Genomic DNA, 13,628 nt, shown 5'->3' on the forward strand with positions numbered 1-13,628 from the left:
TCCTTGGCCCCTGATGCTGGTCCATGAGGACCTCAGTGGAGGCAGGCAGGAGAGGCGATGCTGCACCCTCACCCCTCACCCCACCCCCAGCAAGACCTCAGGTCTCTCCAGGAGCCAGCCCTGGCCGGCCAGGCGCCCACACAGGCACTCACACCAGGGCCACAGCTACACAGGTCACTCAGGGTAACGTTACCAGAATGAGGGAGTCTCCTCTCCTGCCTGGTCCTTGGGCAGGCGGCCAGTCTCAAACTCAAGACTGAAAGCGCTTCTCTATCAGCTCACGAGCCCCTGGACGTACAGAAGGTGAAAGGCCACTTCTGACACTCCGTCCTTTCAAACTAACTGTTAGCACCAATATAGGCTGCAGGGCCCGAGCTGTGAGGCAAGTCGGCGAGCTCCAGACCACCTGCCCAGATGTCGCAAGCCACCGCTGTGGCCACGCTATCTAGTTCCACTTGGCTCAGCCTAGATGCCCCCCATCACAGTTAGCATGGAGGCTTGCAGCAAGAGGCACTAGATGAATATGTCCGATACAACACAAAACCACCTCCCTGTTTACATGAGACACAATGCCTTTTACACAAGTTCCCCCAAAAGCAGTGCAATTAACTTCACTGGTGCAATTACTCGAGGTGTGACAGGAAGGGTATTCCCTGAAGCTGGCTTTAGTCCCTGGGGGTTTTAGGCAATGCCTAATTGCCTAGAGAAAGGGGAAAACACTATTCCAACCTTTCAGACTATGAGCTTCAGAGGAGCCACAGACCATATGAATCATACAGAGTCTCAGGGAACCTCCATTATCCAGACCACCTCATGTCTGTGCACATGGTTAGTCTGTCTTCCTTCTTTTCAACCCCCAACCCCGGGCTTCCCTTTTCTCCACCTTCCATGGGATCAATAAAAACACAGGCTCATGATTAACTCAGAATCACTTCTGCTAAAAACAGACATCATAAAATTCTAGGTACCTCATATTTTAAGAGTGAAATCTGGGGGTTTCATTGGTTGCGCAAGAATTCATTTTTAATGTGTTGGGTCTTCTGATGAGAGCCTGAAATGCGCACGTCTGAAGCTACCTTCACCATGACGCAACGGAAGCCAAACACAACCTAGACCCCTGAGACAATGACCTCAGCCATCTAAACCAGGCTCTCAGCACCAGCCCCTTGACTATAAAAAGCAGCACTTTCAAAAAATATATTTATCTTGCCCATATATTTTTTTTACTGTGATAAAAAATACATAACGTGAAATCTAACCTAACAAAAATTTATTAACAAAATTTTAAGCGCACACAACCGTCTTCTTCGCTAAACGTGCACTGTTGTACAGCGGATCTCTAGAATGTTTTCATCTTGTGTGACTTTGTACCCACTGTAGAACAACTTCCCATTGCCCCCTGCCCCAGCCCCCGGCAAACATCATCCCAGTTTTCAAAGCAGCACCTTTAACAAAAGCCCTGAGTAAGAAAACTCTCTAACTCACAGGCGATGTGCATATAGCAGATGGGCAACACGGGCGACACACAAGTTCAGGTGTTGAACGTGGCCAGAACTGTAAATGAGAGAGGCTTCCATAACACATCAGTGCTGCTCTAGGCTGTGCTGTTTTCTTCCTACAGGCAGCCGTCCAAAACATTACAAGCTAAAATGCAACCATGACCACCTGGAGTTTCAGCACAATGAGGTAGGCTCAAGGTGTTTTCAAACAGCTCGGCCACTACTCAAGGCCACTACTCAATTCGTACTGGGGCCGCTCATTAAGGCAAAGCAGCACCATTTAGGTCCAGGCTCCTGGTCTCGGGGTCTTTTAATTCTCAGCTTTTCTATTACTAAGGTGCTGTCGGTTCTGGCTGCCTTCCCAGGATTGGTCTGTTGGGTTAACTAATCACCATGCAAATGTTTTCAAAATAAGTTGAGAGTGCGATATAAACATCAGAGCATCAGAAAAGAAACACCAAGGTGTTAAGCGAAGCCACAAAAGTTAGGAATTTAGACAAGACCAATGCCTGGCTAATGAGACTCCGTTAGAGTCTGTCAGTTTGTTGTCGCCTAGGATCTGAGACTCCCCAGGGGCCCTGGGATTTTCAAGGTTGCAGTGACTCTCAGACTCGCTCTGAATTTTACAGTCCCCTGGGCTATACATAATCTGACCAACTTCATAAAAGGCAGACAATTCCACTTTTACTTGATTTTGCATATTTAAAAAAACCCTCAAAAGTGAAAGAATTCAAAAATTTCCCCTTTTTATTTTTAAGGCATGGGGATTGGTTCGTTGAGACCAATGAAAGGGGACCATAAAACTCATAATGTACTGAGAAGTCCTGATCTTATCCATGGCTTTGGATTCAATAAGCTATCATGCCCCGCTCTTTGGGAAGTCATTGGATTTTTCACTAAATCAAATCTCTTTCATTTCACAGCAGCTTTCCTTATTTATCTCTTTTTTTTCATCTCCCTCCTTCCCAAGACGCTATGCTTTGGAGAACATTCTTTTGACTGGAGGGGGAAAACAGCCTCAACCCTGTGGGACAAATGAGCATACGGAAACATCCAGAAGATGTTACATATGGTGACAAGTTGTCAGTCCTCGTTTGGCACAGAATGCATTTTTTTTTTCTGGTTGATATTATTCCCCAAATGTTCGTGAGTAATTTCATGTGCAAGAATTTTTTTCTTCTCCCTGCTTGGCAGAAATTTCCGTAAGGACAAGGTCCACAACTTATTTCTTTTATATCCTCCCCCAAATGCATAGCACAGTCTGTTCCTCACACCAGACACTGACTCAGTGTAGGGAGATTCCATGAGTGGAACCTTACCCTGAATGAGTGATGAAATGAGCCTATGAAGATTCTGAAACGCCCATTTCTTCCACAAGCACACCTCTCCTTCCCCCATCTGACCCCTTTTGTCAAAGGCATTTTCCATCTTGGATATCACTAAGCAGAAGCAGAAAGCCAGAACCCACTGCCAACCTGTAGCATCTAGAACTGTCCGGAGTTTGATTAAGGAGTTAGTAATTAAGCCAATGGATTCATAAACTTCAGCTGTAATTTTTTTTTTTTTTTTTTGAGAGGGGCGGTTATAGGATGTGACTTCGGAAGAGAATCTGTACTAAACCACTGTCCCAAGTCCCCTTGTTTATAGAATGGGAATAATAATACCCATCTGGAAGGGCTGTCCTGAGGGTTAAAGATGGCAAGCAAGTGAGAGGATGACCCCAGAGAAAGTTGATACAAGAGGGGAATTGAGAAAACCACCAAGAAGATACTTGTGACTGACAAAGGCGGGGTGAACTGAAGTCAAACAGCCCTAGATCTGCTTTCAGAGAAGCCAAGCGGGAGCTGCGGAATGCCATTGGGAAAGCAAGAAAGCACAGGCCAGGTATTATGTATACAAACGCTGTTATATCACTAAATGGTCAATGGTGACAGGTAAGGCTCAGGGCTTCTTCCATTTTTAAAGGCAGATTATTGATAAATTTAACATCAATCAAAAGCAGAAAGGCTGAAATATTGTTGGGAGTTAAGAAGAAACTTTTATTTTTTTTTAACTCCTGAACCTAAGTCTGGCCTATGTTGAGTACTTTACATAAATGATCTCATTTAATCCTTCTAATTCTTTAAAGTAGACACCATATTCCCATTTAAGATGCAGAAACTGGGGCTTGGCAAAATTAAGCAACTTCTCCAAGGATACGGTGCTAATATGGGGATGAAGTGGAGATCAGAACTCTGGTCTGACTCTAAATTATACTATCTCTCAGTCCTGTGGATGCACACAGAACACATGAACAGGACATCACTGGCAAATCACTTATCTCCACCTTTCTGTGTTAATCAGCTAACCACTAAAGTCCCAGAAACCACCGCGAAAACCTGATGGCCACAAACCCCTCCAAATTGGAGTGGGGAAGGATGGGGTTTCTTCCTCCCTGCCTCTCTTAATCCACTTATTGAACAATTACAAGGCACTAGAGAGGTATGGAATGAGCATTCTCTTTTTTCCAAAGCAGTTTTGGGATTTGGGGCAAAGAAGAAATAAAATTTTGTATAAAAATGACCACGGGGGCGCCTGGGTGGCGCAGTTGGTTAAGCGTCCGACTTCAGCCAGGTCACGATCTCGCGGTCCGTGAGTTCAAGCCCCGCGTCAGGCTCTGGGCTGATGGCTCGGAGCCTGGAGCCTGTTTCCAATTCTGTGTCTCCCTCTCTCTCTGCCCCTCCCCCGTTCATGCTCTGTCTCTCTCTGTCCCAAAAATAAATAAATAAATGTTGAAAAAAAAAATTAAAAATGACCACGGAGAGTTCCATATCTTCAACAGTGGGCACAGTACAGAAACTGATAATTGTTAAATTACTTCCTCAAAATGCTTAAGTATGTCTGGTCTGTGCAATCAATGCTTTCCATAGTTAAAGTCTACCTGATACCCACCAGTGACAGAAATCTTACTCAGAGATGAGGAAAGCTGGGCTTTGAGTAATAAATCCTCTTTCAAATTGCCAAGAATAACTCCAGTTTCATAAAGCCTCCCACAGGTCGTGGCCCCTCTTCGCCATCTACTTTCCCAATCAAATTGACAGAAGCCTTTACAATTCCTTTGGAAAAGAATGGTCGGTGCAAGCAATATTTTGGAGTTTTAACTAAGGATGGTTAAATAAGAGGCAAATGCACCGAGCCATTAATCACAACATTTACCACCCAATAACCACCCATAATGAGAACTATTTGGAACACTTTCCTTCCAAATAACTCCAAACAAGGCTGCCAAAATGTGCAGACCCTGACGGGTATGGCCATTACCGATCTGTGCCCTTGCGCTCCACTTGGCAACCCCGGCTGATGAAATCAGGGCCAACTGGGCCTGGAAAAGACATAGGTGGAGGTCCAGCTGGAATAATGAAGTCCCCAACATAAGGCCAACATGAAATGGATACATGAACTTATGAACTTTCCAGCATCCAAGGTACACAGAAAGGAGCTTGTAAGAATGGCACCCCAGCCAAAGGGGACGTCTGTTCTAGGCCAGAGGGAGTGAAAAAGGGACAAAGTCTGGCAAGGGAAAACCAAATAATAAATGAGCACAATGCCAGAGCCCCTCGCCCAGGCCTTTTATTTCCCTCCAGATGGTCCAGCAGCTGAACAGCTATGTGGAATGTCTGGAGGCCCCTCCTGGCTCGGCCGCTTTCCTTAGGTATCATAATAGATGCTTTCAGATTTGTGTTCAGACATAGCTGTTGGGGGTCCGCGGACCAGGCAGTGGCCACCAAGTGACTAATTTAGTTACTTTATAACCAAAATGGTGAACATGGACAAATCCTGCTTAGAGAAAGCTTTTCATTCATGCCTTTAAGCTTTCACGATTTGGCAAGTCAGAGTCTCATAATGCCAATGATCAAATTAAAATGTTTCTTCTTCCCCCTTTTCTGCAAACACTTTAATTGCAAAGATCTCCAGCCTTAACATTTTGGACTCATTTCAGTATAAAATGAAATAGTGACAAGAATAAATTCAAGTTCAGGAAAAGCTTAATAGAAAAAGCAACAGTCTTTTTTCATCTACGTATCTACATATCTGTATTTACATTACATTTGTATAAAATATTTCTGCCAAAAACTATGGCTACTCATCAAAATGACTCCTGTCAGGTAGCCTCCTCTCGGTTCAGAGAGTATCTCACTTCTAGCTGGATACTGCAAGCACAAGAATATCACCCAGAACAAAATCATGGCATAAAGAGAGAACACCAAAGTTTAAATGCCACTGCACAGAAAAAAAAAAAAAAAAAAAAAGTCACATTAAATAAATATGAAAGAAAATAACAACCTCTGTTAATCTACACTATAAAACTGAATTTAACTAAGGACGTCCTACTAGCATTTATTCTACATTAAACATTAAAAAAGGTTTCAGGATTTTAATATTTAGTATATTGCGGTATACCAAACGCAAGCTTTTGTTAAACCTAATGGCTATGTGGATTACCAATCAGGTGGTTAACTCTGGGCAGCTGGAGTAATAAAATCATTAGGCTAGCACCTTGTAGCTTCGGTAACCTGTAATCCGCTAGTAAGTAAAATTACAGAAGCAGAAAACAGAGCTACAGGTTTGTTTATTTATTTATTTTGAGAGACAGAGAGCGGGATCAGGGGAAAGGCAGAGAGAGAGAGGGGAAGAGGCTGAGAGAGAATCCCAAGCAGGCTCTCCACTGTCCTCTCACAAACCATGAGATCATGACCTGAGCTGAGACCAAGAGTCCAACGCTTCACCGACTGAGCCACCCAGGCACCCCTGTTACTTTCTGAAAAGAGACTGCCTATAACAACGTTCACTTCTCAAGCCGCATGTACCTGAATTAATTCAGAATGCCTGCGGCTATGACTCCAGTTCCCGGAGGAAGAGCTTCCCTTCCCTCATCTATAAACCAGGTTTTCCCACCTTTGTTTTTTATGTGGACATTAGAACACAAACACCTTGTAATTTTTCCACCCAAAAGTTTGAATAAATGATTAACTGCTGATATACATTGCAACAAAGTGTCCTAATTTCAAAAAAAAAAAAAAAAAAAGTTGCTTGCTTCTACATTCCCATAATCTTTTTCAAGTTCTATTTTATTCGTAAATAAGATAAGAACATCTTTTTGTAAGCCTCAGTCTCTCCACAAGCCTCTGCCCAACAGACGCAAGCTCAATGGCCAGAATTCAAACCACATAATTTATTGGCTTACAGATGAACTGGCATCTATAAAAACAACCCCCCGCCCCGAGAAAAGGCTTTAGGCAGCTTGAATCCCACTTGAATACTCTGGCTAAACTTGCCAACCCTTTTTCAAGGTAAGACTGATAAAATGCATTTTCGTTACCAACACAAAATGGAAGCATCAAGATTGGTGAAATGTTAGTTTAGAAAGTCACTTGCAGTGACATTTAAAACAATTTATTTTAACAACATTTGACTTACGATAAGAATATTGCCTATTAAATTAAGGTTGGCTGTTCAGAATTCACTGGTGCCCTGTTCTCCCCCTCTGTGACAGTTAACATCTTTTGATACTAAGGGTCATCACATATCTAAAATGGAAAAAGGACAAGAAGACAGACACCGGCTGTTCTGAGCACGTGCCTATTAAAATGACTGATCCGTGACATTTTAATGCTAAGACTGTACCCCTGATGGCTTCCTTTCCATTGCCCTCTAAAGCTTTCTCCTGCCGTGGCAATATCTCTGTTGATGTCCAACACATTTGGAACATCTGTAAGTCCTACCCTTTACCTATACGGCGGTTCAGAAGGCTTTCCCCTAAGGAATCACCAGAGAACAGGTGGAAATAAACAAATCTGCAAATAAACTCCCCAAGAGGTCACCCTTCCTCCCTAAGAAACAATGACAACAGCTGAAGAGACTACAACAAACTGGTTTTTCAGCCAGCCTGTAATGTTACTTTTACACACAGTCTGGAAATTATCACAAACACACCCCCCCCCAACTCCAGGGCAAGATCTGCCAATATTTCAGGTCATCCACCCCTACGCTAGCCACTAGAGAAGATTCAAGATAAAATTAAGCTGACACAGAAAAAATACATTTCCTTGTAGACTGTCAAGCCTCTGGAAAGCAGCAGGATGAATTTATGTTAACATATTTAAGGGAGCCCAACCGAGAAATCGTCCATGGCCTCAGGAACTTAGCCCATGCACCATGATGGACTTTATCAGGATTCTAATCCAAAAAAGCTACCATGTCAGTCACAAAAGACAACTACGCAATCTGTTTTGATTTCAAAAACTCAGAAGTTATATGGCAAGTCCATCTCAGGAATTCCCCTGCCCCTGTTAAGAAGGCATAAGATCCCATTATAGCTAAGTTGTCAAAACAAGGTACGTGGTAGGGTAGCTTTCCAGCTCCTGTTTCACGTGCACCTTAACCTGGGTTTGTCAGGGCAGAGGCTAGGAAAACGTCTCTTCCTATCTCGCTTTCAACTTCACAGAAAGAGCTTTCGGCAGGAAAGTGTTTCCATCAGCCTTGTCCTTTTGTCAGGGACCGTTCTGGTAGCCGAAGAAGCCCAGCCCTTAGAACCCTGGAACGCTGCACTCCACACTTCCATTCCACTGGTCTGGCGATCAAGGCTTTCAGGCAATAACCCAGTGTCATTTTGTTCTCTCCCCTTCGTTTTTAGCAATTGCACCGGGAAAGTCTTTCTATGGGCATTTCTCCCGCGCACCTTCTAAAATTCCCCCATTCGGGGCCCCCAACGGCACTCCGCAGCTCCGAGCACCCAGGCTCATCACCTCGGGTTTCCCCCAGACAGGTTCACTTCAGCTTCTCAATCCCAAGGCTGCCCGGGTGGTTCAGGCAATCGAACCGCCACCCTTTCGGCGCGCTCCGGGACTCCAGTCCGCTCCTGGGTCCACACACAGTAGCCGCTTTCAGCTCGCGGCTGCGGGCTGGGACCACGGGGGTGGCGGGGGATCCCAGCCCCGGATGAGCGGCCCGAGGGCGGGCGCGCCGCCGCGGTACCTGCCAAAGCGGTGCTGCAGATGCGTCTCGGAGCCGCCCGCCCGGCGCGCCCCCGGAACCGGCGGACACCCCCATTGTGTCACCAGGCAGCGCGCTCTCTCGGCCCCCGCCGCCCTCGCCTACCTTCTGGCGGCCTCTCCGTCGCGCCCGCACCGCCGGCCGCCCGCCTCCAGCGCTCTGCAAAGCGAAGGGGGACGCTTTGTTAGGGCTCAAGAAGCGGGACAATACTTCGCAGCCGGCGCCGCGGTTCCGGGCGGGCGTCCTTCAAAAGGACGCGGCCGGGGAGCCGCTCGAGCGTCATTTCCATATGTAAGGAGCCGGCTCGTACAAAAGCGCGGCTCTCCGGGGCCGCGGCGCGCATCCTCCCCGCCCGCCGGCCCGCCCCCCGGCAGAGCAGCCCGCGCCGCCCGGGCCCGCCCCTCCTCCCGCCCGCGAAGGCGCCCCCTCTCCGCCGCGTTCCCCCCCACCTCGGGAGCGCCCCGCGCGCCCCGACCTCGCACTCCCGAGGGGAAGCCCCAGCCGGTCCCCGTGCGGGGTCCGCCCTGGGCGCTCAGGGCCTCGCCGACGGCGCGGGGGGGGGCAATGCGAGGCCTCCGCGCACCCCCCCCCCCGCCAGGCCGCGGGGCGGGGGTGCCCCGGGAACGGGCTCCTCGCTCACCGCGTCCCGGGGCTCAGGCGCCCGGCGCCGCCGCGGGGACCATGGCCGCAGGCGCACTCGGGGCTCGGAGGCGGCGGCGGCGGCGGGACGGCCGCGCCCAGCGCGCTCGGCTCCCGGCTCGGCCGCGGCCACCCGGAGCTTCGGACGCGGGGGAGGAAGGGCCGGGCCCGCGCGGGGAGGAGGAGCCAGGGCGACGCCGGCCGGGGCGCGGCTCCTCCTCCGCGGCCCGCGGCGCCCGGGCGGCCGAGGGAGGAGCGCCACGCGGTGTCCCGGCCCCCGTGGGGTCCGCCCCCGGCCCCCACCCGGACGGGTACAGGGCCCCGGGTTCCGGGGATTGCTCAGGTAGCGGGAACACGGGGGGAGCCCGGTCCAGGGTTGGCTGCTGGTTGACGCTGGGAGGTCGCTTCGGAGATTTGAACTTGGAAAACGCAGGGTTCTAGGGGCGCAGGTGGATCGGCGCTCTCAGGTCGCCGTCAAGCAGGGGCTAGTGCGTCCATCCCTCCACCCCCTGCCTTCTAGCCTCTCCTTGCGAGCGCGCCGCTCACACCCCGCTGCGCCTGAGACACCCAGCCAGCCACCTCTGCGCGTGGAGGAAAGGCCTCCGCCTCCAGACAGCGGGACCTTAAGGTGGAGATTCAGGTGCCTCTCTTGCCCCCAGGCGGTCCTGGATTTCTCTGCCTTTGAGCGCCCTTGGCCCTCATTGGAAGAGGGCTCCAGGGAGAGCGAAGAGCTCTAAGACTTCACTCCGAACTCTGGAACAAGTGTGATCGTCGTACCAGGTCTAGTCGGGCTTCCGCACCTGCCCACCATGTTCTCAGAGGCTCCCACCCGCATCAGGCCTTCCACGGGTACATCCAGCCCTCAGTCACTAGCCACACAGGACGGAGATTCCTTGGAGTTGGTTGTTCTCCAGCCAGCGATTGTTCACTGTTTACCACCTCCTACCCCTACTCCACAGCTCCCCCAAATGCTCTCCTTTTTCACTCCTCCCGCCCCCATCTCTACACTTCGGATCTGGATGCAAACAGGATCTTAAGCCCAAGCCAAGAAGCAGCAGCTGAGGGCAGGTGACATCCACTGTGCTCTCTTCCAACAGCAGAGTTCAATGTGTTGGCCTGGAAGAAGAAGCCGCCTGATTTATTATAACCCACAAGTCTGGTTATTTCAGCAAGAAACTGGAGACTGTTCCCTTGCTACTGAAAGAACGAGGGGTAGACAGGAAGGAACCTATCATTCAATGAGAACCCAGTGTGCTGGAAACTTAGCAGAAATGATCTTACCTAATCCTCGCACCACCTTTAGGAGACAGACCTTATGATGCCCATTTTGCAGATGGGGAAACTGGGCCTCAGAAAAACTAGGGAGCTTGCTCAGGACCTTGCAGCTAGTACTTAACACAGCTAAGCTTCAAAAGCAGATTACACATGTGACAAAATTGCACCAAACTAAATACACAAATGAATATATGTAAAATTAGTGACGTTTGAATAAGACCCTAGGATCGTATTAATGTCAGTTTCCTGGTTGTGACATTGTGCTACAGTTATTCAAAATATTACCATTGGGTAGAAGGTCTATAAGGGATTACTCTGTACTATTTCTTAAAACTTAATGTGAATCTATAGTCGCGCCCTAACCAAAAGTTCGTTATTTAAAACATCTGTCTTGGGGCACCTGGGTGGCTCAGTCACTTCGCCTTAGGTCATGATCTCGCGGTTCATGGGTTTGAGCCCCACATCAGGCTCTGTGACAGCTCAGAGTCTGGAGCCTGCTTCTGATTCTGCATCTCCCTCTCTCTGCCCTTCCCTGTTCGTGCTCTGTCTCTCTCTCTCAAAGATAAACATAAAAAAAATTAAAACAGCTCTGCCTTATTTTAGAACCAAGCTCTCTTCTTTCAATACATACTCCTCCCCCCACCCTTTTTTAATACTCCTGTGCGTGCCCCCCCCCCCACACACACACACTCATGTACTTTGTGCACAGTTCTATCCAGTAATAATTATACAACACACACTGTTAAATGAATAACTAACTTGTTGCCAGAATACTTACATAGGTGTCATCTCATAAATTAGAGAAGAATGTTCATCGGGGAGGAAAACAGCCAACAGTCTTAGAAGATAAGAATGAAGAGATGTTTCTTTGTTTCACCTAATCTCTGCCATGGGAGCCTCATCCTACTGGTTCTCTCTCCAAGCATCCCTTTTACCTGCAAGAATCCTTAAGGTGTGGATTGTTCTTGGGAGCCACGGGTTGTGGGAGGTGGCATTCATTCCCTGTAGAGAAAGGTCAGAATTGGTGGGGGTTGTGTGATTTGAGAAACACAAGATACTCTTTCTTAAGAGGAGTGAATGGGGCGGAGTTAATGCTGGGTCTAGAAACTTGAAATCACATTCAACCCCCAGCCTTGCTACAAAGGAGGGGAGAGTGTGTGGCATGAGGACTTGGTGGTGTAGCTTTGCAAGGATAATCCTACCAAGGCAGATAATTTAATACCATGTGCCTGAAATTTAGGCTACACAGGGTGGAAGGTTAATCTTTGTATGTCTAGAGTCACTGCACAAAAGCAAGGACTTACCTTAGAACCTATCACTTAAGCTTTTCTCTGTTAAAAAAAAAAAAATGAAGATAACAGCAGAAATAGTAGCTAAGCTCCAATTCTACATTATATACAATAGGAGGAAAAATGAAAAGAAGCATAAACATTTACCCAGCCTTTACAGACCACATTTCACTTTTATCTGTTGTAATTTATTTGCCTCTGATATTAACTCCCACAAAGAGCCTTGTTCAGGGACTCAGGATCCTTAAAGTATTTGTAGATGATGTTTTTGAGTGGCTTTTCTGCAATGTTTTTCAGTATTGGACTGGCTTTCTCAAGTGGCTAAAAGCTCTAAAAAGTTAACCAAGGAATAATCTAGGGAAGAGAAATTTATTCTGGTTTCTTCTTGAAGTAACTTTGTAATGATTAGTTTACAGTCAGAACAACAAAAATGAATTTTTTTAAAATTTTTTTTAACGTTTATTTATTTTTGAGACAGAGAGAGACACAGCATGAACGGGGGAGGGGCAGAGAGAGAGGGAAACACAGAATCGGAAGCAGGCTCCAGGCTCTGAGCCATCAGCCCAGAGCCCGACGCGGGGCTCGAACTCGCGGACCGCGAGATCGTGACCTGAGCTGAAGTCAGACGCTTAACCGACTGAGCCACCCAGGCGCCCCAAAAATGAATTTTTTTAAAGGAGAAAGAAAATTCAGGCTTTGTAAATTTCCCAGGATCTACAGAGTTATCTTTTTTTTTTTTTTTTTTCCTGGACAAGGAAAGCAGATAGTTGTAACCAAACTCATTCTACCCTAACCCAAAGTCACAGTTGGATGTAAGTTATTTCTTACAGCACAGTAAACAAACAACAACAACAAAAACAAAACACCTCTTCTGTCATGCTGTAGAACTCCCAGCTGCTTCTACACTTGTTTAATAAATGTTTTTCTTATTTCTCTGACCATGTGAACTAATCAGAACAAACTTCAGGTAAGTTGCAAAGCTGCCTCAGGTGGGGCTCAATGGTTAAAGCAGATTATCAGTTATAGTCCAAGCCAGGGACTGTCTGGATGAAAGGGACATCATATTGTCCCCCAAGAACCCAAGGAAATGGGTGGTGAAAGGAGGAAAGGGGAAATTTGGGTTCCATCCAGATATGTAAGTCAAAGGCTAGGAGAAAGTGTCAGTGACAAAATGGTGGTGGTTAAGAACCCAGGAAGATGCCAAGGAAGTAGACAGAAGGCAAACTGATTTACACTCTTGCCCCTGAAGAACCCTCATTTGGAATTATGATTCTCCATTTTCCTTCATGAAATATATGAAAGAAGAGGATACATGGATTCAGCACAATCTATTATTATTATTATTATTATTATTATTATTATTTTAAAGTAAGCACTAAGTACATAGTCTGTGCCTACTACTGTCCTGGAAATCATGAGATATTCAAAAGAACCATCAACTTTGGCTCTTGCCCTTGAATGTATTATTCTCCCTTGGGGAAGTAAAAACATGCACAGGAGAGAGTAAGGGAATAATGTGAGGTAGCACAGGATTCTAATCTAATCCAATTGGGAGGATATGCATATATAGCATGAGAGGGAAGAGAGGGATGAGTCCCCTAAAACATGGCTTCTGTCAGGTCATTCAGCCCATGGGCTTCCGTGTCGGGTCCTAGATATCCTTCCTGGTAGGCAAGCATCCACTTGATCCCTGCAGATGAATGGATGCTCAGTGTCTCCAGACAACCTACCCTCCTTCTACTCAACTCTTACGTGCTCCCCTGTGAATCTCCTCTGTGCTGCTCTTTCTGCCCAGCTCATCAGTCCTAAGGAATATTTGATACCCTGTCTCTGTCTACTGTCTTTTAGTTGACCCAATGGGTAATGCACAGCAGGAAGTGATTATTGGACATGT

General features: G+C 47.2%; 1 protein-coding gene across 9 annotated transcripts in view; it reads right to left on the reverse strand.

The window, feature by feature from the left end:
* The window catches only part of NIN (ninein), a 97,134-nt gene extending 88,313 nt beyond the window's left edge, over positions 1–8,821 (reverse strand). For 4 of the 9 annotated variants that reach the window (XM_030319080.1, XM_030319077.1, XM_030319082.1 and 1 more), the window contains exon 1: positions 8,637–8,821. The gene's annotated coding sequence lies outside the window, so the exon portion shown is untranslated. Of the gene's footprint in view, positions 1–193; positions 1,549–8,636 lie in introns of those variants that run through there. The other 5 variants (XM_030319076.1, XM_030319074.1, XM_030319079.1 and 2 more) reach the window with 4 other exon arrangements.
* Positions 8,822–13,628: the final 4,807 nt, after the last annotated feature.

The sequence above is a fragment of the Lynx canadensis genome, chromosome B3 (genome assembly GCF_007474595.2).
Source record: "Lynx canadensis isolate LIC74 chromosome B3, mLynCan4.pri.v2, whole genome shotgun sequence".
Classification (NCBI taxonomy): Eukaryota; Metazoa; Chordata; class Mammalia; order Carnivora; family Felidae; genus Lynx; species Lynx canadensis.